This window comes from Hyaena hyaena, unplaced genomic scaffold, assembly GCF_003009895.1.
Source record: "Hyaena hyaena isolate Hyena2069 unplaced genomic scaffold, ASM300989v1 scaffold_95, whole genome shotgun sequence".
Classification (NCBI taxonomy): domain Eukaryota; kingdom Metazoa; phylum Chordata; class Mammalia; order Carnivora; family Hyaenidae; genus Hyaena; species Hyaena hyaena.
In genome coordinates this window covers 2,816,543-2,839,763 of record NW_024080727.1, presented here as the reverse complement: position 1 = coordinate 2,839,763, position 23,221 = coordinate 2,816,543, and the positions used below count along the sequence as shown (strand labels likewise).

At 42.6% G+C, this 23,221-nt stretch overlaps 1 pseudogene; it reads right to left on the bottom strand.

Annotated features, from left to right (window-relative positions):
- Positions 1 to 7,617: 7,617 nt before the first annotated feature.
- Positions 7,618 to 9,215, bottom strand: LOC120233690 (annotated as a pseudogene).
- Between the last annotated feature and the right edge of the window lie 14,006 nt (positions 9,216 to 23,221).

Genomic DNA, 23,221 nt, shown 5'->3' with positions numbered 1-23,221 from the left:
TTATTTTGAGATTGTAGGGAGAAAAGTTAAGCCCAGAGATATTTGTTTTCTGGAAAAAATTGCACTCTTGTGTGTTAGAGGGACGGAAATCTTCTTAATTTAATGGTTTTCTCCTGACTGTCCTATTTATTCCCACCACAAATCTAAAGCTATAAATAGGGTTTAAATAATGCCCTCCTGGCTATTTACTACACGGTCAATTTTGTACTTTTAATTAAGAGATTTTCAGAGAGCTTCATAGCATTTTACTCTTGCAGCCAAACAACAGAGGGTGTGGCCTTTCCACAAAGAATGACTTTCTGTAATTCTTATCCAAGAAAAGACACAGGCAGGAAAAAACTAAAGAGCCATGCCTCTTTAGGAGGGAAGTCTGAATTAAAAGATGGTAAGAAATTCTTCCGAGAACTTTAAAAAGATGTATGCTAACAACAGAATATAGTGGAAGGCTAGAGCCTGGTGGACTACCTGATCAGAGAGCCAGTCTATTAATTTCCCTTCCTTGATGCTTCTCACTTCTACCAAAAACAAGTTCTGCAAAAACGGGTAGCTGAATTACTGTCATGTGGACAACACCCCATCTAGTGGCCAATGGGAGAATTGCAAAAATACCTTCCCAGGTCGCATGCCAAACTATTCCCAAACAGGATTTCAGACCCAAGTTATCTGTGCCAGTGGTTCTCAGAGTTTGCAATGCAATAAAAGTCACTAGGGGAGCTTGTAAAAATCTGATGCCCAGGCTCCACAACCACACCAATTAAATCATAATCTCTCGGAGTGCAGCCCAGGCATCAACATGTTAAAAACTCCTCAGATGATTTAGTGATCCTTGCAAACAAAATAATGCATTAAAATGTAGAAAAACTTCCTATGAGTATTTCATGCTACACATTTCATAAAAATATTTCGTGAATAGTGGTTTCTTCTTTTTCTCCTCCTCCTTTTTCTTCCTCTTCCTTTTCTTCTGCTTTAAAATGGGATCATTTTAAAAAATGGGGTCAATATGCAGAATACCAGAGAGGTTATAAATACAGACTTGAATCCAAGTGCTTGGGTTCCAGTCCCAACATTTATCTGCTCTGGAACTTTCTGGTGCTACAGCTGCCCATCAACAAACCAGGAGTGATGGGAGCCCAACCTCATTAGTCAGTCTTGATGTTTCCACGAGTAAGTAAATACCTGTGAATCTCTTAGAATTGACCCTACAGCATAATAAATGTTATTTAAATGTATATTGTTAAGTCATTAACATTACTTTGCAACTTACTTTTTCAACTTAAATCTGTTACAGACACCTCAGCCACAATAGATCTAACTCATTCTTCAGTAGCTGCAAAAAACCATCTGTGAACGTATGTCCTTTGAAGTAGATCATCCCCCAAATGGAAACGTTGGATTAAATGGTATAAAGGTTTGACATTTTAATTGATGCTACCAACCAATTTCCTATACCAAAAGGAAGGAATCCGCCCTCCCACGAGCATTGTATAAGACAGTCTGTTTCCTCTACCAGCCTTTTAATTTTTGACAATATGATCGGTAAAAAAATGCCATCATACTGATATAAGTTGTAGTTCCCTGTCTAGAAGAGAGTGAAGAGATCTTTTCAAATGTTTATTAGTTATTTTCATTTCCACTTCCATGTATTGTCTGGTCATACGCTTTGTTCATGTTTCATTGAGCTGACTTTCTTCCTTCTTTATAGCCATAGCAAAAACTCCTTGTATAATAGGGATATGAACTCACTCAAAAAAGTTGCAAATATTTTCCCTTTTTTTTTGTATTTGAACATTTTATTGTTGCACTTGCTAGTCTTCCTCCTTATGGATTCTAGATTTTCTGTATTGTAGGTCTCTTGCCTTCCTGAGGCTATGCAAATTTTCCCCTAAGATGGTTTATTTTCTGGTTTATGTTTTTTGTTTCAAGTTGTAATCCATTCATTTTGATTTTATTTGTGGCTGGAGGTAGGTTTTTTTTTTTTTTTTTTTTTGCAGATCAATAACCAATTATGCCAATAACACTAATAAAATAAGTTATCTTCTCCCCACTGGACAAAAATGCTATTGTTATCATGTGTTAAATTAAATATATCCTCATATCTTTTAGACTTTCTGGTCATCTGATCTGTAAGCTTATTTATAAGCCAAACAGTACAGTTTTTAAAAATTATCACATTAGCACTGTAGAACATTTTAATACCTGGTAAAGCAATTCTACCTTGACATTCTTTTTTGAAATTAAAGACTTCTGTTGTCAATTCTATAACATTTAGAATTTCTTCAATGTAAGTGCTCAGCTGCTTTTTGTACAGCTCTGAGAAAACACATTGATATTCTGACTGGAAGTAATTTAAGGTAAATATTTATTTGGTAATCACTAACACTCTTAGTATTCTATCAATTCTTCTCATCCAAGAATATGCTGTGCCTCGTTGTTTGTTTAAATATTGTTTTTATGCCTTTAACAAAATGCTATAACTTTCTTTGGGGGGGTGTCTCATAATTTTTGGCAAGTTTTTGAAATAAGATAATGCCCAGAAAGCATATAGTAACTATTTTTTATTTTATTTTATTTTATTTTTTATTTTTTTAAATGTTTTATTTATTTCTAGGAGAGAGAGAGAGAGAGAGACAGCGTGAGCAGGGGAGGGTCAGAGAGGGAGGGAGTCACAGACTGAAATAGGCTCCAGGCTCTGAGCTGGCAGTCAGCACAGAGCCCGACGCGGGGCTCGAACCCACGAACCGCGAGATCATGACCCAAGCGAAAGTCGGACGCTTAACCGACTAAGCCACCCAGGCGCCCCAATAACTATTTTTTAAATGTTAGTTATTATTGCTGCTGTTACTTTTTTTTTTAATTTGAGAGAGAAAGAGAGAGAGAGAAAGTGCAAGTTGGGGAGAGGAGCAGAGAGAGAGAGAATCTTAAGCAAGCTCCACATTCAGTGTGGAGCCTGATGTGGGGCTCAATCCCATGACACTGGGATCATGACCTGCCAAAATCAAGAGCTGGACACTCAACTGACTGAGCCACCCAGGTGCCCCCATTGTTGTTATTTTTATTATCTTTACTTATTCTTCTTAAATAAAATTATAGAAAAGATAAAGCTTATAAAACTCCTTATTGATGAAGTCACATGGACCCTTAACATTGTAAAGATGTTGATCTATAAATCAAAATTGATCTATAGACTCAGTGTAACCTCAATACAAATTCCAGAATTTGTGTGGTCAACTTACAAGTTGATTGCAAAATTTATACAGTAATAGAACGTGTCAAAAACAAGCAAGCTAATCTTGAAGAAAAAGAACAAAGTAAGAGGACTTATACTACACGATGTCAAGACTTGTGCAGTTCAGTCATTAAGACAATGTGTCATTGGAACAAGATTAGACAAATAATCAGTGGGCCAGAATAGAAAGTCTAGAAGCACACATACATGGTCAATTTATGGCAAAAGTGACACTTTTGCCATTAGAGCAATGGAAAAGGATGATCTTTTCAGTAAATAGTGCTGAGTCAAATGGAAATCAATATGGACAAAATTTATGTTGATCTCTATAAATGCTCTACACAAAAATCAATTCCAGATGGATTGTAGATCTAAATGTGAAAGGTAAAAATACCAAAGCCTATAAAAGGTAATATAGGAGAATACCTTCATGTATTCAGGATAGGCAAAGATTTCTCATATGAGACACAAAAACATAAAACCTGAAGTAAAAGATTGATAAATTGGCCTACATTAAAATTAAGTACTTCTGTTCATCAGAGGATACTATTAGTTAGTTCAACATAAGAAGATCAACAAATGTATTATATCATATTAGAATAAAACAAAAAATAAAAACAATAGGATCATCTCAATAGCTACAGAAAAAGCATTTGACAAAATCCAATACACTTTTCATGGTAAAAACACTCAACAAACTGGAAATAGAAGACAGCTTCTTGAGTTTGATAAAGGGCATTGATGAAAACCCCACAACTAATACTATACTTAAAATAGAAATGGTGAAAGATGTAACATTCTCCTAAAATCTAGAACAATGTAGAGTTGTCTACTCCTTCCACTTCCATTCAACGTGGTTCTAAGGTTCTTGTCAGGGCAATTAGGCAAGAAAGTAAAATAAAAGCCATCCAGATTGGAAAGGAAGAAGTAAAACTATCTCTTTTTGCAGGTGACATGATCTTGTATATAGAAAATTTTAAGTAATCCATATTGAGAAATCTCCTAGAAATAACAATGAGTTCAGCAAGGTTGCAGGATAGAAGATCAAAATATAAAAACAGTTGTATTTCTGTATACTAGCAATGACTAATCTGAAAATAAAATTAAAAACTCCATTTACAATTGCATCACAGGAAATAACATACTTAGACATAAATTTAACAGAAGAAATACCAAATTTACATACTACAACCCATAAAATTCTTCTTTGATTTGAAAGAAATGAAAGAAGACCTAACTAAATGGAAAGACACCCCATGTTTATGGATTGGGACATTTAATATTGTAAAGATGGGAATACTCCTCAATTTGATCAATGGATTCAACACAATCCATATCAAAATCCCAGCTGCCTTTTCTGCAGCAATTGACAAGCTGATACAGAAATGTAAGAGACCCAGAATAGTCTGAACAATCTTAGAAGAAAAAAAAACGATGTGTACTTTCTAATTTAAAAATTTATTATAAAGATATAGCAACCAAAACTTACTACAAAGCTATAAGGATAGCCAGATAGATCAATGGAATAGAATTGAGAGTTCAGAAATAAACCCTTACATTTATGGTCATTTGATTTCGACAAGGATGCCAAGGTAATTCAGTAAGAGGAAAAATAATCTTTTCAACAAATGATGCTGGGGCAACTGAATATCCACATGCAAAGAAGTGAAATCAGGGGCGCTTGGGTGGCTCAGTCAGTTAAGTGTCCGACTTTGGCTCAGGTCATGATCTCACGGTTCGTGGGTTTGAGCCCTGCGTTGGGCTCTGTGCTGACAGCTAGCTCAGAGCCTGGAGCTTGCTTCAGATTCTGTGTCTCCCTCTCTCTCTGACCCTACCCTGCTCTCTCTCTTTCTCTCTCTCTCTCTCTCAGAAATATATTTAAAAAAGAAAAAGAAATTAAATCAGACCCCTGCCTCACACCATACCCAAAAACTCACCCCAAATGGATCACAGACCAAAGCTAAAACTCAAAACTGCCAAACCTTAGAAGAAAAACATAGGTGCAAACCTGTATGTACTTGGATTCAGCAATGGATTCTTAGATACAAGACCAAAACCAAAAGTAACCAAAGAAAACAATAGATAAATTAGACTTCACCAAAACTAAAAATCTTGTGTTTCAGAGGAGACTCTCAAGAAAGTGAGAAGACAGCCACAGAAGGGAAGAAAGTATTTGCAAATCATATATGTGACAAAAGACTTGTGTCCAGAATATAAATAACTTTTATTACTCAATGATGAAAAAACAACCCAATTTAAAGACAGTCAAAGGATTTGAATAGACCTTTCTCCAAAGAAGATATACAAAAGGCCAGAAAGTACACGAAAAGACGCTAAATATCATTGGTCATTAGGAAAATGCAAATCAAAACCACAATGAAATACCGCTTCCCATCCCCCAAGGTGGCATAACCAGACAGACAATAAGCAAGTGTTAGCAAGAATGTGGAGAAACAGAAATTTTCATATCTTTTTAAAAATTTATTATTATTATTATTATCATTATTAAGAGAGAGACAACGAGAGAGACAAAGAGACACAAGCAGGGGAGGAACTGAGGGGGAGAGAGAAAAAGAAAGAGAATGTTTTCAAAAAATGTTTATTTACGGGACACCTAGGTGGCTCAGTCGGTTAAGCGTCCAACTTTGGCCCAGGTCATGATCTCACAGTTCGTGGGTTTGAGCCCCGTGTCGGGCTCTGTGCTGACAGCCAGCTTAGAGCCTCGAGCCTGTTTCAGATTCTGTGTCTCCCTCTCTCTCTGACCCGCCTCTGCTCACGCTGTCTCTCTCTCTCAGAAATAAATAAAACATTAAAAAAATTTTTTAATGTCTATTTACATAAATAACTGTATATGTAAATATATATGTAATTGTATATGTAAATAATTGAGAGAGAGAGAGACAGCAAGCACCAGCATGGGTGGGGTAGAGAGAGAGAGGGAGAGAGACTCCCAAGCGGGCTCTGTGCTTTCAGTGAACAGCCCGATGTGGCTCAGTCTCATGAACCGTGAGATCATGACCTGAGCCAAAACCAAGAATTTGGACACAACCACCTGAGCCACCCAGGCACCTTGAGAGAGAGAATCTTTTTTTTAATTTTAATTTTAATTTTTATTTATTTCTAGGAGAGAGAGAGAGACAGCGTGAGCAGGGGAGGGTCAGAGAGAGAGGGTGTCACAGACTCTGAAACAGCCTCCAGGCTCTGAGCTGGCAGTCAGCACAGAGCCCGACGCGGGGCTCGAACCTACAAACCGCGAGATCATGACCCAAGCGAAAGTCGGACGCTTAACCGACTAAGCCACCTAGGCTCCCCGAGAGAGAGAATCTTAAGCAGGCTCAGGCCCCATGTCCAGCTCCATCCCACGACCCTGGCATCATGAGCCTGAAATGAAAACAAGAGTTGGACACTTAACTGACTGAGCCACCCAGGTGCCCCAGAAATCCTCATGTCTTACTAAGTGGGAATGTAAGATGGTGAGACCATTTTTGAGCAGTTTGGCCATTCCTCAAAAATTTAAACATAGACTTCCCATATAACCCAGAAATTCCACTCCTAGTTTTTTTTTTTTTTAAATTACTTTTTTTTTTTAATGTTTTATTTATTTCGAGGAGAGTGAGAGAGAGACAGCGTGAGCAGGGGAGGGTCAGAGAGAGAGGGAGTCACAGACTAGAACAGGCTCCAGGCTCTGAGCTGGCAGTCAGCACAGAGCCCGACGCGGGGCTCGAACCCACAAACCGCGAGATCATGACCTAAGCGAAAGTCGGACGCTTAACCGACTAAGCCACCCAGGCGCCCCTTCCACTCCTAGTTTTAAATCCAAGAGAATTTAAAAAAGTATGTTCACACAGAAACTTGTACACCAATTATCCATAATAGCCAAAAAGTGAAAATAACCCAAATCTCCATCAACTGCTGAACTGATGAACAGAAACCGCTATATCCATACAATGGAAGAGCAGTCAGAAAGGAATGAGGTGCTGGTAGTGCAGTAATAATGATGAAACTTGAGAACATTTTGTTAAGTGATAGGAGCCAGACACAAAAGAAGACATACTGTACGATTCTCTTTCTATGAATATTTAGAATAGGCAAATCCACAGAGACAAGAAATGGATTAATGGTTGCCAAGGCTGGGAAGAAGAAAGAATAAGAAGGGACATTTAATGGGAATGGGGTTATCTTTTGGGCTGATGAAAAGGTTCTGGAATTAGATATGGTGATGAATGTATGACTTTGGACTGAAATGTACACTTTGGCATTTTTTCCCCTTGAGCCATAAAGCTTTACTGCCAGGTCAGGGGAAGATCTAGAGGTGGGCTCCCTCACCTCCCATGCCCCTGCTCAGGGGAGCCCCTCTTCAGGAGAGCAGGAAGCCCAGGAGGCTGCCAGGCTCACAGAACCTTGGGGGTGGGCAGGTTGTTGCAGTGGGCTTCCTGGCCCTCTGGACTGGGGTAAGTGGCGATCTCCCGCTCCAGCCACGACTTGATGTCCATGAGCTACTGGTGCTCCTGGCTCTGCTGCTGGGTGTCCTGAGGTACATCGCTCAGCTGGGCTTCAATACCACTGATCTGTGTCTGGATCTGGGCCAGTGGGGCTCCAAAGCAGGCCTCAGTTTCCCCTAGCATGCCTTTCGGGGGGGGGGGGCTTTCACATTTAACTGAGACTGCTGCACCACAGGTCAGTGACCTCTGTTTTGCTTCCCTACATATTGGCTTCTTGTGTCACCCAGGATCCTGGCAAGGTCAATTTCCAGAGCAGAATCCACATCCACACTGACCTGGCCACCCACCTGGACCCCCAGGGCTCTGATTTCCTCTCCTGGCTCTTGTGCAGGTCAGCCGGCTCCTCTTTCGGACCTTTGATCTGCATCTCCAGGTTGGTCCTGGCCAGGGTCAGCTCGTTCAGCATCCTGCGCAGGCCATTAGCATAGCCTCCTAGCTCGTGCGCATGGTCTGCTCCATCCCAGACCTTGCTGGAAAGTCATCTGCAGCCGGACGGGCATGGTCAATCTGCAGGACGGTCTGGGAGTTCTTCACGGTGGCAATAAGAGTCTTGTCCCGCGGGTCCTTGATGGTCTTGAAGCAGTGGCTGTAGTTGTGGGCAGGCCTGTGACCCGTGCGTGCACCTTGTCCAGGTAGGGGGCCAGGAGCCCATTGAAGGTCTGTATGGGGCGTTTCTCATTGCCCGCCAGCAGCTGGTTGGACCCGGCCAGGCTGTCTGCAAAGCTGCTGGCATAGCCACCCAGGAAGACGAGGACACTAAGTGGGCAGAGGACATGGGCACAACGCGGCCGCCCGAGCCCCGGTAGATGCTGGGCACGTGGAAGGCACCTGCAGCCCCAAAGTGCAGGGAGCTGCCGCCCAGGTCCTGGAAGAACCACACGGAGGCTAACAGGCAAGAGCTGTAGGAAGTAATACAGAAGAAAGATGGAGGCCACACTGGTTGGAGGGGTAGCGGTCAGAGGGGGGAGCCTGAAATGTATACAAATAGGTGTATTTTATGGTATGCGAATGTTATCTCCGTTTTTTAAATTTTAATAATATATTCTTGGGGCGCCAGGGTGGCTTAGTCGGTTGGGTGTCCAACTTCAGCTCAGGTCATGATCTCACAGTTCATGGGTTCGAGCCCTGCGTCGGGCTCTATGCTGACAGCTCAGAGCCTGGAGCCTGTTTTGGATTCTGTGTCTCCCTCTCTCTCTGACCCTCTCCTGCTCATGCTGTCTCTCTCTCTGTCTCAGAAATAAATAAAACATTTTTAAAAAGTTTAAAAAATATTCTTTTTGATCCACTATGTCTAAAATATCATTTCAACCTGTTTTTTAAAATAAATTTTTAATGTTTTGTTTATTTCTTTATTTATTTTTAATTTATTTAAGTTCAAGTGATTTAACATACAGTGTAGTCTTAGCTTCGGGAGTAGAACCCGGGGATTCATCTCTTACATCTGACACCCAGTGGTCATCCCGAAAAGTGTGCTCATTAATGTCCATCATCAGAGAAATACAAATTGAAATCACAATGAGCTATCACGTCACACCTGTCAGGATGACTAAAATTAATAACTCAAGAAACAACAGATGTTGGAGAGGATGCAGAGAAAGGGGAACACTTTTGTACTGTTGGTGGGAATACAATCTGGTGCAGCCACTCTGGAAAACAGTATGGAGGTTCCTCAAAAAAATTAAAAATAGAACCACCCTATGACCCAGAAATTGCACTACTAGGAGTTTATCCAAATAAAAGTGCTGATTCGAAGGGGCACATGCACCCCAATGTTTATAGCTGCACTACCAACAATAGCCAAATTGTGGAAGGTGCTTATATGAATGCATAAAGAAGTTGTGGTATACGCATACAACGGAATATTACTTGGTGATGAAAAGGAATGAAATCTTGCCATTTGCAACAATGTGGATGGAACTAGACATTATGGTAAGCAAAATAAGTAGTCAGAGAAAGACATATATCACATGATTTCACTCATATGTGGAGTCTGAGAAACTCAACAGATGAACATCGGAGAAGGGAAGGAAAAATAAGATAAAAACAGACAGAAAGGCAAACCATAAGAGAATCTTAAATAGATAGAACAAACTGAGGCTTGCTGGAGGTGAGGTGGCTGGGGGTTGGGTTAAACAGGTGATGGGCATTTTATCTGAATTTTACAAAGACACCATTAAGAAGGAGAAAAGGCGAGACCCAGAGCAAGAGAAGATATTTGCAATACATGTAACCAGGGAAGTATAACCATAGATATAAGAGAGGACTTGGGTCCAGCAAATGTAAAAAAGAAAAAAAGAAATCAATGAGAAAAAGACACATAACCCTACAGAAAAATGGGCAAAAGATGTGAACAAACACATCATAAAAGAGTAGCCAATAAACCAAAAAGTGTTCAACCTCACTAGCAATCACGACCTTGTAAAACCATGTCTAAAACAACCGCCAATCCAAAACCTAAACCCTTACTCACATACACCCGTTCTAAAGAGTGTGATTGAAAATACAGAAAAAAATCCTGGGACATTACTTTTTTTTATCACCTCCAAAGGGAAGCCCAGCTCCGACTTCTAACCCCATAGCTTAGTTTTATTTGTTTTTGAATTGCATATTTGTTTGAGGATGGCTTCTTTGGCTCAACATTATGTCTGTGAGACTAGTCCATGCTGCTGCATGTAGCAACAGGTCATTCATTTTGGCTGCTGTGTTGTATTACCTCGTGTGAATAGATTGCAATTTACTCACTTATTATTTCTTTTGCTGAGCATTTGGGTTGTTTCCAGTTCTCGGCTGTTACATATGAACACTGCTATGTTGAATGAAAGAATTCAGATATGTAAGAATGCATACTGTGGTTCCATTATACTGGCTACACTAGTCTATCGTTTTTAATTTTTTTTTAATGTTTTATTTATTTTTAGGGGAGAGAGAGAGAGCGCGAGCAGGGGAGGGTCAGAGAGAGAAGGAGACACGGATTCCGAAGCAGGCTCCAGGCTCTGAGCTGGCAGTCAGCACAGAGCCCGACGCGGGGCTCGAACCCACGAACCGCGAGATCATGACCTAAGCGAAAGTCGGACGCTTAACCGACTGAGCCACCCAGGCGCCCCTAGTCTGTCGTTTTTAAAGGCAGGGGGTGGGGGTGGTGCCTGGGAGGGGAGACGAGGAAGGCTTCTGGATGCTAGCCATTTTGTTTCTTTTCGCAACTGGGTGTGTTCACAGTGCGATCTTGCGAGTAGTGTGCAGGTAGGATTTGTGCTCTTCCACCTTTCGTTTAAAACATGCTTCAAAAGCTCAAAACTCAACTTGGATTGAACCGAGCAATATATTTCTTTTGCTACCCACAAGCAACTAAAGCCACTTTATAAAGACAGGCAAGCTGGAGTTCCTCCAGAGAGAGCCCCAGGAGTATTTGTCTTGGGTATTTATAGTCTTGAGTTTTCCTGCTAGGCTGCCATGCCTTTTGGTTTTAGTTCCTGGGTATCCTATGTTTCTTTGATTCACCAGCTATATATAGCACTCCCTTGGAACGTCACCATACACTCAAAGTTGGTGGCAGCTTTTCCATCCTTGACTAGAAGTACTAGTAGTTGATAGTATGAATGACAATAGAATCCACTCATTCTTTAATGGACTTCCTTTACTGGAAGTAAATAAATTATTAGCCATGATGGACAATTGAGTGAAATGATCATAAGAAAAGCCTTCATCGATTGCCCCCAATTCTTTCATGTGACATACGAAGATATTTGCTCCATTATAAATTGCTAAGGAAATCCGAATGAAAAGCCACATGCCAGTATTATTTCAACAAGCCCTGAACAATGACATTGGTGGAACATATCAGAAAAGCTAATGGCTTTACATATGGACTTTCCTCTGTCCACATCTCCACTTGGCTCTCTGATAACCAGAGTGTTAGTTACACGTTATGTTTTTTCATTTATTACAATATTTTTAAAGCAGTGGGCTGGAAACCTGACACATGCACTGATTTTTATCACATTGTCCTATAAACATGTTTCTAAATTCAGTGCCTTTTGGAAGAGGGGATGATTGCTTGCAAATTGATAATTCATAATATCAATTGAATTGATATTTCAGAACACAACCAAGTTTCATGTGTATCTAGTGGGAGTGTACATAGTTTTTATTATCCTACAATATTTTAAATCCCCAAATGGCTTCCCGTTTCTTTAAGGCACCCTACATCCCTCCTTACCTGTTCACTTTCCCCAGTTCTGTCCGTAATGACCCCTGACCACTGTGGACTTACTCCCTTCCTCCCCACTCCCATCAGGGCACGGAGAAGATGACACCCAGTACATCCTGTCAGGCTGGCCGTGCCTCCCTCAGGAACCAGAACTCATCTTGGACTTCTCTTTGTCCAATAGCCAAATATCTAGGATGGACAGACCCACGGCTTAACAGTATTAGCTCTTCTCGCCCAAAGTCTTTCTGTTTAGATTCACTGTGACGGTCAGAAATTTCCTCTGGAATCTTGTCACTTTCCCCAACCAATCCCCTGTCCTTTGGGATGTCCCAGCCTTCCTGGGGTTCCTCTGGCTGGGGCAGGGCCCAAAGGATCAGGGCACAGAAGCCCTTCTTTGGAAACCACCACTCTGGTCCTGGTGTCCTCAGCAACCCTTCAAGTTGTGGGGGATCTTTTTAGTCTGGGGGCCAAGGGTAGAGAGCAAACTCCTCAAGTGGAGCTTTCCTGGGTCTGGTGCATACGCCATGGCTCTTTCTGTAACTCTCACGACCAACTGAAAAGCCAAGGCCAATGCCTGAGTCTTTCCTTTTCCTTTCTTTCTGCTGAGTCATCCCTTTCCTTAGCATGAGGGAAAACTTAACTGATGGAATGGGGAAGGGGCTCGGCTGTTACTTTGGCGGTTATCCTCTCTCACCCCCAGGATCAGCTTGCGTCTGTCATGCCTCATGTGTAATCTAACCCCGGATAATGACCTAATCTCCACCTGACCCTACAATCATGTCTTCTCAGGCATCCTAACATGGTGTCTTGCTTTACAAAGTTCAACATAATTTATTTTTGGGTTTATGTGTTACCTTGGGTTATCTTTGTGCCAGGTCCCTCCACTAGCTCAGCAGGTGGGTGAAGACCTAACTGTTTGGATCTGCTGCTCATCACTGAGATCTCTGTTGGGACCCCAAACCTGGTCCCAATGAAAAAGCATACCTAGGACTCAAGATGTCTCCTGGAACTTATTACCCTGTGAGTCACTCTGACCCATCTTGTCACACTGAACAAGTTGTTAAAAACAAACCAAACCAAACCAAACAAAACTCTGTGGCTTGGTTTTGTTGCTGCAAAATGTCAGTGACATTTGCTTCCTTTCTTCTTGACAGTTACATTGGGAGAGTAAGTGAGATACATATTTCTGTTCCCAGTAAAGCAACAGCTATGCTACCTTCACAATTATTCTCACAACCATCCTGAGAGTCAGCTTCAGAAAAAATAATCCTCATGTGCTGTACAAATATTAGGGGGAAATATTAGTTTCTCTTAAAGAGAAACTGCTCTTTAAGATGCTAAAATATGCCCATGTTTGCATATCTTCCAAAACTCTATTTCCTAGTACAGTTAAAGCTTGGTTTGGGAGCATAATTCGTTCCAGAAACATGCTTGTAATCCAAAGCACTTGTATATCAGAGTGAGTTGCAAGAGCCATTGGCTCAGTTGTGATCATGTGACGTTCGGCGTCCTGTACTACTCATATTACAAGACATCGCTCATTTATGAAGTTAACATTTATTAGAAAGTTTTGCTTGTCTTGGGGAGCACTCACAGAACGAGTCACTCGTAATCCAAGGTTTTACTGTATTTCCATTTTGACTGGATTTTTCTATTTATTCCCCAAGCATATCTTTATTCCATTAACAAAGGAAATACTCCTATAGAGAACAAGAGTGTGTTCAGCCGTATGTGGACTAAGACTTGGAAAGGGATCTCTTGGGAGGAGAGAGGGCCCTGCCTCAGCCTTCTTGATGAAGTAGCCGGATTTGCTGGAATCCATAGGTTTGCAGCCAAAATAAAGAATCCTCTGGTCTTGAATCTCCTGTAAGTCTTGACCAACAGGCCGGACATCCCGTCAGCTCCTGCCTCAGCCCTCCGTCCTCACAACTTTTATTTTTTTGCCCAGCCACCTCCTTTATTCTGTAGAAATGCCAAAACCTAATGAGGCTTCTCTAATTACCAATATTACTTATGTAAGGAAATATTGCAATAGCACCCTGTTCGACAAAGCACATGCTTTCAGAGGAATACACTTTTAATTCCCCAGACTCATCTCCCACCCCTCCACAGCTCATTTCCTCATTTCCTTTTCACATTCACTTCCGTCCTTTCAATAGATCTCAACTGCTGATGTCCTTCAGGAGGCATCCAATCCAGGCATATGTGAATGAGTCAAATAGACCTCCCGAAGTGCTTTACTAGTTTCAGACCTCCTTTGTCTCCTAACCCCTTTTTCCATTCCCCCAAACTTATTACTTCACTTTTCCTCCACCCAGATTCCTAAAGCCATCAGCTGTTTGTTTTCATTTGGGAAACTACCCCTGCTCATGCCTACAGCCAGCGGGGACACGTGCCTCCTTTACTGACCATGCTGTTAATTTCCTGCTCATCCCCATGTTTATCATGGGACTGTGGGCTCATTTTATTTATTTATTTTAAATTTTTTAAAGTTTATTTATTTTTGGGAGACAGAGAGAGAGACAGAGTGCGAGGCAGGGAGGGACAGAGAGGGAGACAGAATCCCAAGCAGGCTCCAGGCTTGGAGCTGTCAGCACCAGAGTCCCATGTGGGGCTCGAACTCACAAGCAGTAAGATCATGACCCAAGCAAAAGTTGGATGCTCAACCGAGCCACCCAGGCGCCCCTGTGGGCTCATTTTAAAAAGAATATCATTTCTTGTCATTTATTTTTTTTTCTTGTTGATTTTTTAAAATTGATGTACAGTTGCCCTACCATATGATATATTATTTCCAGGTATACAACACAGTGATTTGACAATTCTATGGTGCAACACAATGCTCACCAAGGTAAGTGTGGTTATCCCCTATCACCACACAACGCTATTCCACTATTATTGACTATATTCCCCATGCTGTACTTTCCATCTCTATGATTTACATATTTTATCTTATTCTATTTTTTAAGTAGGCTTCATGCCCAGCACAGAGCCAATGTGGGACTTGAACTCACAACCGTGAGGTCAATACCTGATCTGAGATCAAGAGTCAGAATCTCAATGGACTGAGCCACCCAGGTGCTCTGCCTTATTTATTTTATAACTGAAAGTTTGTACCTCTTAATCCCTGTTACCTATTTTGCTCATCCCTCCACCTCCCTCCCCTCTGACAATTACCAGTTTGTTCTCCGTATTCATGTTTCTATTGTTTGTTTGTCTTTTAGATTTCATATATAAATGAAATCATATGATATTTGTTTTTTCAGCCTTACTACTTCTTGTAATGTCAGAAGGCTTTTTTTTTTTTTTTAAGATTTTATTTTTTAAGTAATCTCTATACCCAATGTAGGTCTCAAACTTATAAGCACATGATCAAGAGGCATACCTTCTACTGACTGACCCAGCCAGGCATCCCTCAAAAATCTTTTCTTGGGGCGCCTGGGTGGCTTAGTCGGTTAAGCGTCCGACTTTCTCTTTGGTCTTGATCTCTCTGTTTGTGGGTTCTAGTCCTGCTTCGGGCTCTGTGCTGACTGCCAGCTCAGAGCCTGGAGCCTATTTCAGAGTCTGTATCTCCCTCTCTCTGACCCTCCCCTGCTCACGCTGTCTCTCTCTCTCTCTCTCCTAGAAATAAATAAAAAAAATATATAAAAAAAAATCTTTTCTTAATCCAGGCTGACATGGTAGCCCCATCGCCAAGCTGTCCCTATCCAGCCTTCAGCTATTTTTCTAGAGGTAACTTCATACCCTGCGCTTTACCACTGCCCTGGGATTTTTCTGGGCTTGTGGCCACCCAGCTAGATGTGCACAAGTAGTACCACTGCCCAAGACAGATTTCTTAAGATGAACCTGGAGAGAAACAAGGCAAAGCCTGTACCCTGTCTTTATTCACCATTGAAGAAATGCAAATATTGCAAAAATGAAGAACATTTGCATTATTCCAATCACCTAATTTATCTGTATTTTCACCCTCATCTGTGAAATAAAGGAGTCGGTGAAGCAAAATCAACATAGCTTTGGGAACTCTTACAGACACAGATAAGATAAATATTGTTACTTGAAAATATATTTTGACATGTTTTGTATTCTCTCTTTATGGATTCCGGCTGGGGTGGGAGGGGAAAGATTGACAATTGTTATAAATCAGGCTTTTTCCTGAATGTAATAGCTATACTTCAAAACACGAACTTTAGGCTTGTAGGATTTTAGAGTCTGAAATTGTTCATATTAGTTATCTTTTGCTGTATAACAGATGATCTCAAACCAACAAATATTCCTTATCTCACAGTTTTAAGGCTCAGGAGTCCAGGAGAGTGGCTTAGTGGGGTTGTCTGGATTGGGTTCTTCCATGGGTTTGTGGTCAAGCTGTGGAACAGGAGACTGTCATCTTAAGGATTGACAAGGACTGGTGACTCCATTCCCAAGCTCATTCCTATGCTATTGGCAGTCCTTCATTCCTTGAAGGCTGTTGCCTAGGCCTCAAGACATGGCATTTGACTCCCTCCAGAGTAGGAGATCCAAAGGAGAGAAAGAGTGACAATGAGTAAAGCCAGTACCTTTTATAACCCAAACTCAAGTGTCATGCCCACTCTCCCTGGAACAACGATGAACTGAATAACAGAAAGTAGGATCCCTGGGAGCCATCGTGGGGGCTGGGTACCACATTACCTTAAAGATAACAGTGTAGTTCCGGCAATAACAGCCAAGGAAGCTGCAGCCTAGAGGCATGAAATGAGTTGGCCAAGACCATACCATTGTTTAATACCCAAACCAAGACTTGAACCTGAGCTTTCCATAGTTTAAGACAATTCAACTTAGCAACTACTCATCTTACTTATTCAGTGACTATCAGAAAGAAGGACAGATCTAAGCAGGGTGGAGACTTAGGGTGAAGAATATAATCACAATCCCTGCCCATGAGGTTAGAGGAGTGGTGAGGAACAGAATACACTGAATGCTATTACCCAGGCGAATGGAGAACATTCCCCCAGGGTTACAACTGAAGATCCTAGAGTTCAAAGGAAGACCTGTAGTCACAGGCACCATTGGGGAAGGATTTATGGAAATGGGCACATTTGAGTGGGGCCTGGAAGTATGGATGGATTTAGAAGAACGGGGATGAACAGGGTGGGGCTGGGAGGAGGGGACATGATTTGACTCTGATGTCTTGAAACCTACCTCTGTGAGGTTCTTAGTCACAGGCCCAAGCTCTGAGTCACTTCTTGCTTCTTGGTTACTGATGACTAAAATTTGGGGCTCTGTGGAAGAAGGACTCCGATGGCCTTTCTGAGAGTGTCCCTTGCCTTAGCTGCCATTGCTGTTTATACCAGTGGAGCTCATACTCTGCTCAAGAAATTAAAGCAGCTGCCTGACCATGGCTGTCTATGTCATCACACAGTCCCTAAAATCAGTGGAGAAAATCTTAAGTCCAGTTGGTGAGTCAATGTCTGTTCGTTTTGGAGAATCCCCTTTGCCCACTGATTTACCTCCCCACTTTGAGATTTACTCCTGAGCAGGTGGTAAGAGGTTAGAAAGTATGAACTAGGGTTTGGGGCTGCATTTTCCTGAGACACGCCAGGAACCTTCAGAGAAGTGGGGGCAGAGGGATGACTAGAAGAGGTCAATTACAGAATGTTTCATACCTGACCCATTAGCCATCACATTTAGAAAACCCACAGGTGTTGACAGCTGCCAGGTCAATGTTGTTGATTAAAACTGTAGATGGCATCATTTAGATGAGGAGATTTGAAGTTATCGTTAAGACCTCATTAATGAGTCATAATATTAAATTTGTAGATCCAAACCAACATTGAAAAAAGATGAAAATATTAGGGGGATAAGGGATGTTTTGTAGAACTTTTGTTTCAGTTACTTGCACGTGTGTTCAATGTAAACTGTACCTCCTTTTTATTGTGGTCATCGACAAAGCAATTTGAAAACCATGAATGGATAACAACTTTGTTCTTTATGGGAGGAGAGAGAAGGCCAACTCTAGCCGATAATTATGGATTCTCTGCTAAACCCCAACGGAGTTCACTACAGGAAACATATCATGGTGAAAAGGGACTTTTCAAGATTTTAGGCAGAAGTGGATGCAAACATGGATAATCTTACTAGTTCTGTGTTTATTTAAAAATATTTTAGAAACATATAACTGACATTTCAAATGAACAATAATCCTCCATATAAATGTCTTTTTAAAAAAATCAACTTTATTGGAGCATCTGGGTGGCTCGGCCAGTTAAGCTTCTGACTGGCCCAGGTCATGATCTCATAGTTCATGAGTTCGAGCCCTGTGTCAGGCTCTGTGCTGACAGCTTGGAGCCTGGAGCCTGCTTTAGATTCTGTGTCTCCCTTTCTCTCTGTCCCTCCCTTTACTTGTGCTCTATATGTCTTTCTCTCTCTCTCTCTCGAAGAATAAACATTTTAAAAGTTAAAAAAAATCAACTTTATTGAGGCGTACTTGATACACAATAAGAGCCTTTCATTTTAAATGTGTAGTTCAAGGAATTTTGACAAATGTATGCAGTGGTGTTACTACCACCAAAGTCAAGGCATGGAATAGTTCTACTACCCCTAAGAAGTTCTCTTATTTCCCCCTTTTCAGTCAAACCCCCTTCTAGTATTTCAGCTTCTTGTATGCAGTAAGGAAGAAAAGTATCTAGAGCAGATCTGTGTCTTGTAGGGCCTTGGATGCTATAGGAGGTCAAGAATTTTGGGTTTAGTCTGAGTGAAATGGGGAGGTATGTGAGGATTTTGAGCAGAGGGATAATCAGACTTAGGTTTTAAAGAGTCTCTTTAAAAGAGGAAAGGCAGCCTATAATGAGCCTGTGGGTTGAAATTAGAAGTATCACTATGCACTCACGTTTCTGGATCGCTAGCTAGTTAGATGGTAGATAGAAAAATAATATAGATAAAGGGGCTCCTGGGTGGCTTAGTTGGTTAAGCGTCCAACTTTCGCTTAGGTCATGATCTCACGGTTCGTGGGTTCAAGCCCCGCGTCGGGCTCTGTGCTGACTGCCAGCTCAGAGCCTGGAGCCTGTTTCAGTCTGTGACTCCCTCTCTCTCTGACCCTCCCCTGCTCACGCTGTCTCTCTCTCTGTCTCTCTCCTAGAAAAAAAAAACATTAAAAAAAAGAAAAATAATATAGATATGTATGTACACATGGATTGTGTGTGTGTGTTTTGCTATTTTAACAATATAAAAATCTTCCAATCCATGAACATTGGATGTCTTTCCATTTACTTCAGTCTTCTTTAACTTCAATAATGTTTTGCAGTTTCCAGGGTTTGAGCTTTGCACTTCTTTAGTTAACTTTATCCCTAAGTTTTTATGTGTCATTGGAAATGGAATCGTTATTTAGTTATTTATTTGTTTAGAGTGTGTGTGTACATGTGTGCGTGTGTGTGTGTGTGTGTGTGTAAGTGGGCCAGGGCAGAGAGAGAGAGGGAGGCAGAATCCCAAGCAGGTTCTGTGATGTCAGCATAGGGCTTGATGCAGTGCTCAGTCTTACAAACTTGGAGATCATAACCTGAGCTGAAACAAGTCGGACGTTTAACCGACTGAGCCACCCAGGCGCCCCTGGAATTGTTTTCTTAACATCATTTTTGGATTGTTCCCTGCTAGTAGGTAGAAGTATTGGTAATTCCTGTCATGCTGTCATGGTGTGATTGCTAAGACCTGATGAATTGGGACAGGGTCCAGGCAGAAGGGAGGCACTTTTGGGAGGTTTGGAGAAAGTGGTAACTAGAAAGACTGGAAACTAGTAATTTGCTAAGTGCCCCTGAGTCAGTAAGAGAGAAAAAGTCCATCTCAGTATTGCCATCTCAATGATGGCTACTGAGCAACCACTGATACTCAATGATTTAAAGCAAAGTGTGAGGGTCAGAGCACCTAATTGGTTGTTCTCCTGCAGGCAGAAGGCAGATAGAAGGGAAGATGAGGCACAGTACATGAGCTTCAAAGAGGCACTACTTCTGGGAACCCTGGGTTCTCATTCCAGGCATGTCTCCTGTGTTGAAGTAAGGGCCCTAATGGGGAAGGTGAGGAGCTCAGATGGGGGTACCTGGGCACTGCAGGTAAGAAGCTTGGGGCTCCAGCTTACCTTGCTCCTGCAGAAGTGACCCACTCCCACTGCTGGAATATAACGCCCCCTCATGCCTCCTGTAAGAAGATGATGCAGAGGGCACATATGAGGCTGGTGCCTGACAAGACAATGCTTGCCCTTTAGGGCCTCCCTTCGGGCCTCCAAACCTATGTCTAGGGAGAAATCTGAGCAAATCTGATAGGGGAAGTGCTGGGCCTGAATACGAAGGCGAGGAGTTCTACCCCAAAGGTGCTACAGACCCTGGCTGCCAGTAGGGACGAGCTGGGTGCTGGGTCAGGGGAAGTCTGTTGGTGTAGGGGTGCTCTCCCATGGCAAGGGTCCTGGGTGACTGCGCCAGTATGCTGCTGGGTTGGCCCACATTAAATGAAGTAGAGATGCCATGAGGATGGGGGCAACTTAGGGGAAGGGAACATAAGATAGCAAAGGTGGGCTTACACCAGAAACCCACCAGACTGGAGGGTTTCCACGTTACTTGGGGGCCATGTGGACATTCCTGCTGCAGACTATGAGTCTGGAGTTCTCTCTTGTCTAGCAAGAGAGTGGACACAGAATTGACTATGAGAGAGGCTAATGTCCGGCATTATCATGTCAGACAATAAGGTCTGACAAGAGACAAGACAAGAAAAGAGCCCAATAATGTCAGACAAGAGCCCTGAGCAGAAGGGCTCAAGGTCTGGGAAGTGCAGAGATTCATCTCTGTATTTACTGAATGCTCAAGATCTTATACACATGGTGAATGTGAAGATAATCAGATAGTAATCATTAACTTGTGTGAGTAAGAAGCAAAGGCTCTGGGGGGCAAGTGGTGTTTTTGATCAAGGTACATTGGTGCCAGATGGAAAGTAACATCCTGCAGGTGATATAACAAGTTTCTCGTGATCTCATTACAGTATCTTGCTAACTAACCTTGGGTGCTTTCACCCCGAGAATGTACATTCCTAAAAAGTTCCTGGGTGATGCCACGGGTGAATCCAGGGACCACTGACGTACGGTGGGTACAGGCTGAGCCGAGGGCAGGTGGCAGCCTTGTCAGTTTCAGAAGCATGTTGAGTACAATCACCATAGTGAGCCGCAATGTTGGAATGGCAAGCTGGGGTAGGGGAGATGACCTAAGGGACCTACAGAGATGATTCATAGAACATAGTGTTCCTAGGGGAAAGACAGATGGAGCTGCTGACAAAAATATCACTAATAAATACCTAATCAAAACCACCCCCGCACAAAGTCATCACCCAATCTTCTTACGGTAAGTCATGACCTGAGTCAGTTCTCAGACCCAGAACCCATCCAGTGAAGAATGGACCTAGCAAACTCCATGGCAACCAAATACAGTTGTGTTCCCTTGGGTTTTCCCCCAACGGATGGCAGCCATTCACACTGGAGAACGGGGAACACCACTTCTTTCCAAAGTGGTTGAGTACCCAGCTCTAGATTACCATTGATATTCAGGGACCCAAAGCACCCTCATGGCTCTCCTGTTAGAGTAGGGGTATATGGTGGTCACGTCATCAACAGAGCCCTGAACCAAGATACAACAAGCTCAGAAGGGCAATCTGGGATGGAGTCATATATTTGAGGGTCATTGACATGTTGTTGGTATTTAAAGCCACAAGACTGGATTGGAGACAAAGAGAAGTCTTGCTGAGTGACTGGTGGTTGCCAGCAAGGACAGGAGGCACATACAGGGGCACTGAGGAAAGACAGCAGCAGTCTCTGCACTCTCCAGTGGACCCTGAGTCCACGAGGAAAGGGGCTGCATCCCCCTCTGCAATGTGTCCCCAGGGTGCAGCCCAGCCTCCACGACCCAGAAAAGGGACTCCATTACTAGCTTCTGAACAATCTGATCATGGCCACCACTAATGAACTCTGTGGAAAATGTGTTGTTGTTTTTTTTATAGTTTATTTACTTTTGAGACAGAGAGAGACAGCGCATGAGCAGGGGAGGGGCAGAGAGAGAGGGAGACACAGAATCTGAAACAGGCTCCAGGCTCTGAGCTGCCAGCACAGAACCCGATGCGGGGCTCGAACCCACAAACTGTGAGATCATGACTTGAGCTGAAGTCGGACGCTTAACTGACGGAGCCAGCCAGGCGCCCCAAAATGTGTTTTTAAAAAGGCAGCAATAGCAAACGTGCTGTTCCTCTTTGATGGGAGATTCTTCTTTTTTTAGTCCTTAGGACGAAATGTGAGTCTTGCTTCTCTTGGGAAGATTAACCATGGGAGGTCTCTCTGCCATGTGGGGCCCTTCCCAAGCTCATTTGTAGTGTAAATGACACGACTTTCCAAATTAAGAGAGGGAGGTTATGCAGGTTAAGTTACTGCACATTTTTTTCATATGACAAATGCTATTTTTGCATCTTTTAAAAAGGCAGCCTATACCCAAGAAACACCTGCTGTGCTCCTATGAAACAGTGAGAAACAAATGATCAGCCGTCTTGAAATAGCCAGAGAGCTGTGACAGAGTGGGGAGAGCTGTGACAGAGTGGGGAACACTGTGGGCTCCAAGAAGAGCGGCTGGATTCAAATCGTTTGTTAAGTGAAGCAGGGCAGAGAGACGCTGTGTCCTGAATGCCTTTATGTTCTCTTGTTTAGTCCTTGTAGCAGTCGTGTGAGAGAGGAGCTATCCTCCCTTTCCAAATGAGGAGATGGGGTCTGGAAGGTTCAAGGACTAGCCCGTGCCTGCCCATCTGTCCCCTTGTCCCATTCAGCTGTGGATTCCACTGAGCTGTCTATCATCTGCATTGACCCTCTGGGTCCTGGGCATCTCTCCTTGGACTTCCTGAGACGGAAACCTCTGTGTGATTCCTGGGCTTCAGGACTTCACCCACGAGGATGATTACTATTTTCTGGGTGCTGGGCACCAGGCGACGTGCGACAAGCTTTACACAGTATAAGAGGCAGTCTAGTGGGTTGAGTAGGAGAAGGGGGGGCTCTAATCCTGTTACTTTCTGCTTGCGTGGCTTCGGGGAAGTTGAATGCTCTGCGGCTCAGTGTCTTTATCACTAGAACAGAGTTCTAGTACCTACTTCATAGGTTGCTGTGCTGATGACATGAGTTAATCCACGTCAAGCCCTCAGAACCATGCCTGGCATATGCTAAGGGCCGTGCTTGTCCAACCCAGAGGCCCTCTGTGTGTTATTTTGTCTGCATTATTACATAGATAAGGACATGGGCTCAGAGAAGGG